General features: G+C 40.4%; 1 protein-coding gene across 2 annotated transcripts in view; it reads left to right on the top strand.

Moving 5' to 3' along the window:
* Positions 1-12,570, top strand: part of DPYD (dihydropyrimidine dehydrogenase) — a 720,636-nt gene that overhangs the window by 457,712 nt on the left and 250,354 nt on the right. The window lies entirely within an intron of this gene.

Below are 12,570 nucleotides of genomic sequence, written 5' to 3'. Positions count from 1 at the left end.
CCTATTTTATAGATCAGGTAGCTGCTGCAAAGACATTTAGATGACATGTTAGCCTTTGAATATCCATTCCAGAAGTAAGGGACATCGACAATGTGCCAGTATTGTTGTGTAGCCAAAAATTCTTACTCTGGTGGAACTTAGGTTCCCACTGAGAAGAAAAAGACATTAAATAATATTAAATAAAATGAGAAAATAGAAAGTGCCATGGGAAAGAAAGCGGTGCTGGGAAGGGACGGTTTGCAGTCTTGAGGTGTCCCTGACGCAAAGCCATTTGAGCAGAGACTGGAAGGAAATGTGGGTGTGTGTCAGTGGGTGTCTGGGAAGAATAAATGAGGCTGAGGGAGCAGCCGGGACGGAGTCTCCCACGGGCGGGCAGCGTGTTCTGTGGTGGATTGAGTTTAGACTTCTAGAGAATTTCTGTGAGGTACTAGTATATAGTTGGGAAAGAGGGAGGTGTGTGTTTTTAGAAGCGCTTGACTGTTTACAGACATTGCATTTAACAAATATTTATTGCATTTCAACTATTCTTTTACTTCTTTATTCAACAAATATATTCAGAGTTCCTAGTATATGTCAGGTACATTGTTAAACAGAACAGGCAGCCCCAGCCCACGGGGGATACATGCTGACATGGAAGACACAGCGTGTGTCCTCCAGAAGCTTACCATCCAGTACTGAAAACGCAATGCCTCTAACTTACACAACAGGATTGTCTAATTGAATGTGCATTAAACATGCAGTCATAGTTAATGAGAGCAAAGGAGCTACATCTCATAAAATAATTACAATAACATTTAGTATTTACATAAAATTTTCATTTGGGATTTAAAGTCTTTACAGAAAATGTTTCAGTAATCTTTACAACACCCATGTGCTATATGTATGGTATTGGAAGGAGTGCCCAAACTATTTAATGTAGTGCATCAGTGCATGTAATTATCTTGAGAACTTTTTTTTATTATTATTTTCTTTCTAGCCTCTTTTTAAACCTCAAATTCCTATGTCACATTTTAACACTATTCATTATCAACCTTATTAATTTATAAAGGCAGTTCATTAAAAGAGTATTTGTTACAGCCTCTAGATAGAAGAAGTTTCACATTGAAATATAGATACTTTATAACATATTTCAAATCAACCTCTTTATGTGCCTTTGAAAGGCCGTGTCCCTGAATGAACCACGTCGATACAGGCAACATAAATAAAAGCAAAATCAAACCTCATACACAGGTTTTATGTAGGAAACACCATTTTTGTGTACAGTGAATTCAAATTATATGACTTCAGTTGACTTACTGCAACCTCGGTGAAGGGGCAATGGTGATAGGTCAACAACCTACATACAGTTAGACATCATAAATTAAAGCCAGGGCCACATGATGCTATGAGGCCAGTTAATGGCTTCTAGGTATGAAAATACATGGTGGACTTGGTAGCTTCACACGTGCCTTTGTCACCGTTGTTGCAGCAAGTGCTACAGAGACGAACCAGAATTGTTTTTTTAATTAATAATAAAATGTCAAGAGGTCATCCTTCCTCCTACAGACATTTATTAAATGCACAGGAGGTGCTGCCATGCTGGACCACATGGTAAGAAAATAAAGGGGAATAAAAATTAGCATGCTTTCTCACTGAGTGGAATAAAAGAAGGCAGCGGTACAAATAAACACAACCTGTGATGTCGGGGAGCAGAGGGATGGCCCTGGAATAGAGGCAGGTGCGCCACGCCCGAACGCCACAATCTCTGAGGCCACTGAGAGCGGTGTGCTGGAGGTCAGCGTGTGTTAGAACTTGAAGAGTGAAGGGGCAGTGGGGTGACGTGGGGCCAGATCATTAAGGGCTGACATGCCCTGTTTTCATTTCTTCACGTGTGTAAGTAGTTGGGGAACAGGGAATCATCGCATGGGCCTCTCTCACTTATCTTCCCTCTGACTGGATGATTTCCTCGGCTGTTCCATCTGCCTATCTTGTTTTCTGAGTTACAGGGAAGTAATACATTGAGCAAGAACGTAGAAATAAGGTTAGCCTCTGAGAATGAAAGTAATAAAAATTGACACACATTGAATGAAATCCACCATGTATAAAAATAAACCCACAAGGTTTTCTATAAGCTTGTGATTAAGGAGCACAGAAAAATGATTCAGAGAAGAGAATATTATAGCCAGACAGTCCAAGATTTATATTTATCCTTGTTAGCCATACAACCATGAGTAGTTATTTAACCTCTTGAAATAAGTTTTGTTTTTCCTATCTGTAAATCGGGGTTAATAGTTTGTACTCTATCATGATTAGAGATAATGAATGTGAAATGCTTAACGTGGGCCTTGGCTCATGCAAGTACACAGCAAGTGCTTGTCCTTATTGTTAAGCTTACTAAAGGTGGTATCAGTTAGCGTGGGCTACGTAACAAAACACCCAAACTTAGTTGATTGAAGCAACTATTGATTTAGTTCACAATTCTTCGTGCATGTTAGCAATTTGGACTGAACTAAGATCTGTGGTTCTTCTGATCTCAGCTGGTCTCACTCCATCTATAGTCAGCTTTCAGGTGGACTAGGGGCTGGCTGGTCTCAGGTGGCCTCGACTGATGCCATCCAAAAGGACGGTCCATCCCTTTTCCATACAGCCTCTGATCCCTCAGCAGGATATGCTATCCTGACCACATGGCTGGCAGGACTTCAAGGGAGTAAGCAGAGAGGACAAGACCTCTTCAAACCTTGGTTTGACACAACCTCACTTCTGCCATGTTATGTTGATTAAAATAAGTCACAAAAGCAGCCCATATTCAAGAGGTGGGTAAATACCCCCCCCCCCCCCGATGGGAGTATCTGCACAGTTACATTGCGAAAGGGTATGGATACAGGGAGGGGAACATTTTCTTTCAAATAATTTATCACAAGAGAGTTAAGGACACAAAATCAACTAGAATCTCTAATGTAAATTGAAAGGATAGGAAATCAATAGAGTATAGTCTTGATGTAGTCAGGAGGAACTTGGAGTCCAAAGACCTGAGCTTAATCCTTGCTTCTGGTGCTGATTAACTTGATCCTGGGAAAGGACCTTAAGTTAGCTGTGTTCTTTATTCTCAGTATAAAGTTTCCTAAATTCAAAATTATTATGTGGGATAAATGAAATAATGTATGTGAAAATGTGTATTAAGTGTAAACATGTAAACAAATATAATGGATTATTATTCTTTGATATAAATACACGTTGTAAAATTTGAGAAGTTCTTGAACCTCTTACCTGGTCCCACCTATCTGTCCTTCTCATTCTCTCTCTAGAATGTAGAAATTTACTCGCATTCAGACATTGTAAATGTGATACATTATTTTGGTACTTGCATTACTTGCAATATGCGTTGCTTGCGATTCCTTTTCTCAGCTATCTATTTCAATATTCCTTTGAGACAAATGTTTATTAAATCCCAATTGAATGCAAGATATACCACTAGATGCTAAAGATACAGAGAATAAAAGCTGGATCCTACCCCGCAAAACTTTGCCCATTTTTTTGAAAAACATAGAAACAATGTAATACAGTATAATAAATGTTATGACAGAGAAATGCAAAGGATGCTGTGGGATCTCAGAAGAGGGGTGCCTGACACGAGGGAGGAAAGGTGACCAGCTCGGGCCTCATAGAAAATTTAAGGTCAAAAAGAGGAGCAGGAATTTACTAGACAGAATAATCTAAAATTCAAATCCAAACGTTGAGCTGGTTAGAAACCATTGTTTTAGTCCCCTGAATAAGTGTGGTTCTCACCTGTGCACACAGTTCTCCCGCCAATGAAGGGTAGCCATTCATTTCCCCAAAGCTAAATTGAACTACACAAGATTCGTTAAACAGAGCATATTCCTTAAACACAGCATCCCAGGCCTTTGTTCCTACTGCTGACTACGACTAAAGTACTCTTGGCCTTTTTATTTCTAATCAATTTCCAATAAATACTCATCGATGATTTCAGACTCAACTGAGTTACTTTTCTATGAGGCCTCCTCCGATTCACACAGGTACAGAATAATCACTCATTCCTTTCTGCTCTCCCTATATCCTGGTTCATACACTATAATTATTTTTGTACCAATTTACATATGTCTCCTTTATTATACCATATGCTCCTAGAGCACAGGGACCATGCCTTATTCATTCAGACAAAAGGAATAGACATATGGTCAAGAGAATGCAGAATACATGTTCCATTCAGGAAGCAAAGTAGTTCAGTGTGGTTGGAGCAAATGCTGCACTGTGGTCTTGTATAGCATATTAAAGAGCTGGATTTTATCCCAAAGTTGAATTTGAAGCAGAAGTGTGATATGATCAGATTTGTCTCTTTAGAAGGGTCTGGCAGATGGCATAGACTGATATCAGAGACAGGGACCCTAACAAGGCGGCTGCTTTAGTAATCCGGGGGAATGGTGACCATCGTAACGAGGACAGTCATGCTGGAGGGTCTGGAACGCCCAGAAGAGATATGTGGGGAGTAAACTAGAGCCGAACTTCTCAGACTACTGCACATTAGAACTATCTGGAGCTCCTTGAAAAACCCTGGTTCCTGAGCCAAACTACATACAAATCTTGGGGTGATTTTATTTAACTCTCCAGGTGATTTCAGTGCTCAGCCAGGTTTGAGAACCAGTGGACTAGAGGATATTTGGTAAACAACTGGATGTAAGTAATGAGACAGAAATGAAAAAAATCTCCTCCCAGTCTTCTAACTGGGGACAGAAGGGTGGAGTGTAGGTGTATCTAACTAATGTGGAGAAAAGAGCGAATTCAGGGTGGAGAAATTTAAGTCTGGTTTTGGGCAAGTTGAACTTGGGGGCTAGAAGGAAGTTGAGCATGCTGCTCTTGTACTCAGGAGAAAAATACAGGTTGGAGGTGCACACTATGAATTTTCTGCATAACGGTCTTATCTTAAATCATTGTGAATGTGATGTCCAGCAACACTGAAAGAGGACCATGAGTAGACCCTGGGGACGTCAACATGTGGAAGGTGGCCAGAGGTAGAAGAATCTGAGAAGAAACAGGAAAAATAAGGAAAAAAGGATGTATCTCCAAAGGGTGAGGGAGCAGGGTTTCAGCAAGCTGGAGGTAGTTAACTGTTGCAGTGCTGGGGAGAGTTCCAGTAAAGATTTGGGCTGAAAATTACCTAATAATGTTTGCCAAGGTCACCGGTGGCCTAGGGGAGATCAGTTGCTAGACACAGTGGCGGCAGAAACTAGATAAAAAGACAGTAAGAAGGATAGGAAAAAGCAGCTGAGTTCCTGAGTAGTCTTGTTTTTTTCTTGTTCTAGTGGAAAACTAGAATCTTTGATTTTCTGTGGAAACTATGCACATAGTGTATAACTTTAAACATGACTTTTTAATATTAGGAATAATTGTATAAGCAAGGTTTTTGTTGGTCCCAAAATAAGCAAAGAAAATGATGAATTTTGAAATATTGTAGAAGACAACTTAAGAGTACTGTTCTCATTTGCAGCCATTAAATGAGCAATGGCCGTATAAAATTCGAAGAGCTTACGAGTTTTACTTTTAATCTTCTACTCTCAGTGCCTGCATTTCCGGAAAATCGTACCATTTCTCACTTCCACTACATTTGTACTAAGCTAGAAAGAGCATTTACAATTTGAATGTTGTACAGTTAATTAATATTTAATAAACATATTTTCTTAGTTTAAGTGTCTTTGACAAACACGTGTCCCATGCTGTGTTTCCTCCTCAATATAACATGATGCCAGGAGTGTTAACAAATGATTTTGTTAAATTGTTTGACAAAACCTAACTCAGCTACTTGTAATTTACAATTGTTCACCTTTGTCACTTTGCAGTTTTTCCCTATAAAAAATTTAGGTTGTCTTGAAGCTGAATTGTTGACTGAATTTCCAATGTAGTCCACAGTATGATTACAGAATACCAAAACAGTGTTTCCGAGCCGTGTTTTAATCATAGACTCCAAGTACGTGGGAATTTGACAAGACAGTCTGCTTGTGACCAGCTGGAAGTTTTATGCTGTTCTTCACCTTAAATTCTGACATGCAGACTTTATTATAATTCAGCTTGGGAAAAATACTTAGTAAAGTCATTTTATTTATACCATAAGGAAATGTAATTATAAAAAAATAATTTGACCGTAAACTGTGATTCTTTAATTTGAAAGTTTGGAAGGATGACAGTCGAAGCCATTTAACATGACTTTTTATTTTTCTTGTTGCAGAATAAGTGTCCTGTTTTGTTTTTTTGTTGATTTGTTTTATTTTTTTTAACCTTTGAGTATTTTTCAGGGAGAAACAACATGGAAAATCTGATTCATAAATTATTAGAGTTGGCATTTTATATGCTTTAGGACATTATTGTTTCATAGAAATTAGATGTTTATACAAAGATGTTTATACACTTTAAGTTATATTCATTAGTCAAAATGAAAGTCACAACTATGAAACTTGCAATTTATGTGTTCTCTATAAAGAAGAATTAGATAGAAAATGCCCTTTTAGGGAATATATCAAATTTTAATGACCAAAGCACCAAAAAACATCTCGATAAGATGGGTCTCAACGAGAAAATGACCTGTGAAACCTGCTTGATGGTCAGTCATAGAAAGGGGGGTCTAGTCCGTGTTCTAATTTTCTAAATTATAGTCCTTTTGCTTTAACTAGTCGTATTTTCCAAAAACATTATCAGTCCTGATTAAATGCCCCTGCCTTTGTGGTCTAGTAATCTTGTTCCAATTTCCTGGTGAATCTGCATCCCTGTTTCTTAGATGACTATTTCAGTACTTCCATCTCCCTCTCGCACCGTTAAACCTCTGTCCCCAGTTCTCTACTGTAGGCACGAGACCTCACCTACACTTCAGACAGAAAACTTAAACACCAGGAAGGATTGTTTCACCTTTTCCACACCAAATCTATGAGCTCAACTGCATCCATTTCTATTTTTTCTCTCTTCTCCTCCCTTCCACCTTGTTGAGCTGGAAACAATGCCTCTGCTTCTTATAAAGGTTACTTTCTCTGCTTACGTGCTGGATTCACCATCACCTCTTGCCTTTTCAACACTTTTTTCCTCTTTTCCACGTCATTTCTACCAACAGAGAAACATACTCAAATATGGTCCATAAAAAAAAAATCTCACCAGGACTTCCCGCAGCCCTTCGTCCGCTGCCTCCGTTGTCTTTGAGCTAGCCCACCGGAACTGCAAGAGAGCTTCGTGTATCACTTCGCCCCACTTCTTTGTAGTCTCTTCACTCAGTCTACTCCAGTTTGACTTCCGTCTTCCCTGCTTCACTGACACTCTTCTCGTGAAGGTTACCAGTGGTTTCCACATCACCAAATCCTGTGGACACATCTGTTTTTACACGCAGATTCTCAGAAGAATTCATCACAGTTGATTGCCCCTTACTTTTTGCAACGCCTCCCTCTCTTGGCATTTGTGACATCACATTTTCGTGTGGCTCTAGGTCAACCCTGGTCCCTTTCTTTTTCTGTTTTATTCTCTTCTGTTTGTGAAGTCGCTTAGCCAGGCAGCTTTAAGTCTCATTCAGTGTTCAAGCCTCTAAAATGTATACTTTCATCCCTGACCTCTTTAGTCAATTCTGGACTTGTGTATCCAGGAGCACAATTGATGTCCTCACCAATGGGATGCTTAGTAGACACTGATATGTAACACGTTAAATCTGAACCTCTTGATGGCCCCCAACTAGACCCTTCCCTGGGCTTTGTTCCGTCTCAGTAAAGTGTCCGTGTGCCACTCAAGCCACACTAGGGGTCATCCTTAATTTCTCCTTTTCTCTCACCTCCTGACTCTAACCATCGATCCCATCTTGTTAGTTCTAGCTCAGAATTTTTCACTTCTCAGCATCTCCATAAATATCATGCAAGCCAGATTATTTCACCTGAACTGGTCTCTGGCTTTACCCTCCCACCCCCTCATTCCATTCCCTCTAAAATAGCCAGAAGCATCTTTTGAGGACGCAGGTCAGATCATTTCATCCTTCTCCTTTAAACCTTTCAGGAGCCCCCCGCCCCATCACGTCTACAAGAAAACCCGAACTCGCAAGAGTTTCATCTCCCAGAGGCATGGCTACTGCTTGCTTCTCTCACTCACGCTTACACTCGTCTCGCGTGAGAAGAAACACCATCCACAAAGGCCTTCTGTTCTTCTTAAGTATGCCATGCTCGCTCCCGCCCCAGGCTCTGTGCATGGAGTTCCCTCCGCCAGGAGTGCCGGCTTTCACCCGCTTCCGCATTCTGTTCTGAGGTGCCTTTTTATCTTTTATGTCTCAACTCAGAGAGTCCTTTGCTACCACCACTTAATATGGCTCTGTGCCCCCAGTGATTCTGCATCTTGCTCTCCTCTATTACTGCCTTAATCCTGACCTGGAAATAGTCCTAATACTGCGTTTTTGAATGACTTTTTCACTCCCTAAAATGAAAGCTACAGGAAGGTAGGGACTTTCCCTGTTCTGTTCACTAGCTCAGAGTTAACAGTTACTGATGCATAGAAGGTCTCAAGAATTATTGGCTGAATGTTGAATAAACAAAGACTCTGAGTCAGTGTCTTGATCCCCTTTGCATGTCTTCCCGTGTCTTCCACAGGGGGTGCTCGTTTGCATATTAATTGATTAGCTGGCATTGTTTGACTCTCATAAAAGGTAGGATGTAGTTAAAACACTACATAGCATTTAGTTTTTCTGTGTAAACTCATCCACTAATGTTCTAAAATATGAGCCATGAAAAATGGAACACTAGAGATGACATAAATTAAGTGAAATATAGGAAAATGTACTCTGTTTTAAAAATGTTTCATTGGGTATTCATTTCTAGTAACATTTCATGATGTTTCACAATATAAAATATACATCAATTCTCTTTTTTAAAGGAAAAAAAATAACCTGTCTTCTCTTGCTTGATTAAATACCAAGCCCAGCAAAACACTGAAGGGCTCTCTAATCATCAAAGAAAGATTAAACGATGTCCAGTGTCCTTTTAGTGTTAAAGTCTTTTAGCCTGATTTTTTGAAAGATTCTTATTACCTTTTAATAAAGAATAAAATGATTTCAGGGTCATCTTTATTCCTCAGAAATAAAATGTCACCATATATTTTCACAAACCATCCCTTGGTTTTAGACAAAGATATTTAGACTGCTTAGATAATTTAGCATTTTAAAAATAATGTATAAAGTGATTTTTTTTCCCTTAAATTTACTTGGCAGAAAAAAAAAAGCTTAGGAATTTATTTTGAAAGTGACAATTTTAGTTTTGTACGTAGTAACTGTCAAGACTCCCAGTGACAGAAACCAGAATATAACGTGAATTTTCTTAAGCCCCAAGTGGTATCTGTCGGTTCACGTGTACTGGCCTGTTGGTGCACCTGACCCAGAAGTGGTGGTGACGTCTCCCCACCCTGCACCTCTGCTTTCCTCTGTCTCTGCTTGATTGTTACCTAGTGCGGTGAGCTTTGGGTGGAGGTGGGAGGGTCGGCTGGTTAAGAGTCAGTCAGTGATCACCAGCTGCTCTGAACACATTTCATTCTAATTTAGGGGACCAAAGAGAAAAAAAAAAGCCTTTATCCCAGCTCCACTGAAGGACTGTAATGAGAGCAGAACAGCTGAGCACCCTGATTAACTCTGTTGGGGCCATTTTCCCAGCTTTTGGGGCAAGAAGGCAGAGTCTGTGTTTAGAGATGAGGAGAGCAGAGCAAGGAGGTGCTTGGCTGCTCGGAGCACACAAACGAAACTCGTATCTGCTCAATGTCTTCTGCCTCTCCTGCCTGTGGTCCCCCTGCCCAGTGACAGCCTGCCCCAAACCATGTCCAGCCGCTGCGCATCTAGGCATCTGTTGGCACCAGTGTTCTTGATGGTCAGGACGATTTTCTCAGTGATACTTATTTCTCTCCATCAAGTCCAAGCAAGCTCCTTGGGATTCTTGGGACTTATAGAGCCAATGATGATTTTGACCAATCTTGGCATAGTCAATATATATTTGATGCAAAAACAGCTTTATCGAAATAAAAATTGCCATTTGGTAAAGAGGAACTATGTTAGCCACTAGTTGATAGTGTGCATCAGGTCCGGTTGTCAGTGCTGGTAGACCTTCCTTCCCTGACTGTGGCTGTCTCTGGTCAGCCCATCTGCTCCCTGCACCCTGTCCACCAGAAGGACCCTCCGGATTGTCCCCCAGGGCCCGAGAGCAGCACTGGAGAGGGTGCGGTACTGATTTAGCAGCCACTAGGCTGTTTGTATGGGAATGTGAACTTGGAAATGACTTTGTTCTAACTGGAGGCCTGTTTTGTTTTTGTTTTTGTTTTCTGTCTTGTCCTGATTTGCTTTGAATAATAAAACTCCCTGAAACCCTAAGTGTATTGTTTGTCTCTTCCACCGCAGGACAGGAAGCATCTAATGCTAAAGCTGTCTTTTCAGTCTGCATCTTGGATCTGGCCCTGCCCTTGAAGTTGTACCAACAAGCTTGGGAACGCTGCTTCTTCCCTAAATCCTTAGATTAACCATTAAAAAAGAGTTTGTTTTTTCAGCTGACCTTGAGGCCAGTGAGGACAATAGGAATCTGTCACCTGCCCCCAGCCTTCATCCCGATTGACTGTCTTTTCAAATGAGGCTTTTTTGTTTGTTTGTTTGGTTGGAGAGCTGGCGTCCCCTGTGGTGTTTAGTCCCTGGTCTGGTTTCCAGCTGGGGGGGTGGGGCAGCTTTCCCTGCCATCCGGTCACGTGGAAAAGGCAAATAGACCATGTCTTACTGAAGATGCATGATTGTGCTCATGACCTTTTTTTGTCTGCAAATGGGCAAGTTTGGAATTTGACTTTTTACTTTCTTATAGCCCCTAGAGCAAAGGCCATGGATCATTTTTACATTTTTCTCCAAAATTCTTAAAAGCTGCATCCTCACTGGACACAAAAGTTGAATCCTAAACTCTATCAAAAAATAATCAGGCATTCTTAACTTTTCTCCTCTCTTCATCATCTGCTTTTACTTTCTTTCTTTGTTCTTCTCTCTGAAGAGGAATCTCTCTGACTGTACTGTTTCTCCTGTCTCCCTCTATCTGACTGAATTTCTGAGGTTTTGCTGTCACTCAGGATCAGCCTCTCAGACCTCCTGGTTCTTCTTTCTTAATTGTTCCTTCTAGTTCACAAGTCCGGTGTATGTTGACATCTGACCCTTTTCTCCATCACCCCGACCAACACCTGTAACAGCCCTGCTCACGTTTCCCTCTGACTCATATAATAATTATTTGCCAACAGGTTTCATTAATTGTTTCTTTTTCCCCTTCTCTAACTCAAGATAGTCATTTCTGCTTCATCCTTAAAGGATGAGCTGATAAAGCCACTCCCTGTTTCTAAACCTTTAGTGACCTCATGCGTTTATCCAGTTGGTCTTCCTAAGTGCCAGACATCATGCTGGTTACTATAGACGAAATGGTGAATCTCACAGAGCAGTCCCAGCCCCCAGAGAGACTACAGTCTCACAGGAGAGAGAAAACGGATCCAGCATCAAGGACAGGCTATTCAGTGTTTAGAACTCTCCTATTCAGAACTCTCTCCAGTACGATCACAACTTATTTTCTGTCTCTCTCTTGATGTGAAAAGCATTCAGCTGACTTTTGCAACACATCCTTGTTTTTGTTTTGTTTGTGTTTTTTTAGACATACATAGAAAAGCTGTATGTGGTGAGAGCTCTCGGTGGACTCTTCCACTAGGCTCTGTGACTTTCAGCTTGACACAAACTCTTTGTGTTACAATCTCATAGTCTTTAAATAGCCATAATAAAAAAATAATAACTGACATGTATCGAGTACTTATATTAGGCTAGTGAAACCTAATAGTTAAAAACTCAGGCTCCCAGTCAAATTGCTGGGTCTAAGTCCTGGCTCTGGTCCCTATTAGCTCATCTCAGTGCCTCAACATCTTCATCTGTAAAATGGGGAGAGTAATGTTGGGAATGATTAAGTCAATGAAGTACAAACCATTAAGAAAGTGCCCAGCACGTCATCAGAGCCGTGTGAGTCTTAGCAGTTCTATTAATACTTTTCTGAGCAGGTAGCACCATTACCCATATTTAACCCATGAGGAAACTGAGTATCTTGCCCAGGGCCGCGCAGTCCCTGGCAGAGTCAGAGCTCCCATCTGGACCCCCTGGCTTCAGAGCAAATGCGAGTAACTGCTACGCTCTATCATCTCCATGAGAAGGTTACTGTAAGGCTATACTTAAATAATCAACATTTAACAAAACGTAAAACTAGAATGCACTCTGACTGTGTAAGGTGTTATTATCCATACTATATAATAAGATGTAATTGAAGAAGACACTAATTTATTTCTTTTCCATACCTTGACACCTTTTAGCTATACCACTAATTATGTTAATAAATATTTCCATGGCATTGTGTAATTTAGACAACCCTTTCACATACACAAATTCATGTCGTTTGCACTATCACTTTCTGAGGTTGGCAAAGTCAATATTATTATCTCTGTTTTAAAAATGAGAAGGCTGAGGATTAGAAAAGGTGAGTAACTTGCTTAATATTCAAAGATAGTAAATGAGAACATCTCTAATGTACG

This window comes from Camelus dromedarius, chromosome 9 (assembly GCF_036321535.1).
Source record: "Camelus dromedarius isolate mCamDro1 chromosome 9, mCamDro1.pat, whole genome shotgun sequence".
Classification (NCBI taxonomy): domain Eukaryota; kingdom Metazoa; phylum Chordata; class Mammalia; order Artiodactyla; family Camelidae; genus Camelus; species Camelus dromedarius.
This window is presented reverse-complemented; position numbering and strand designations above follow the sequence as displayed.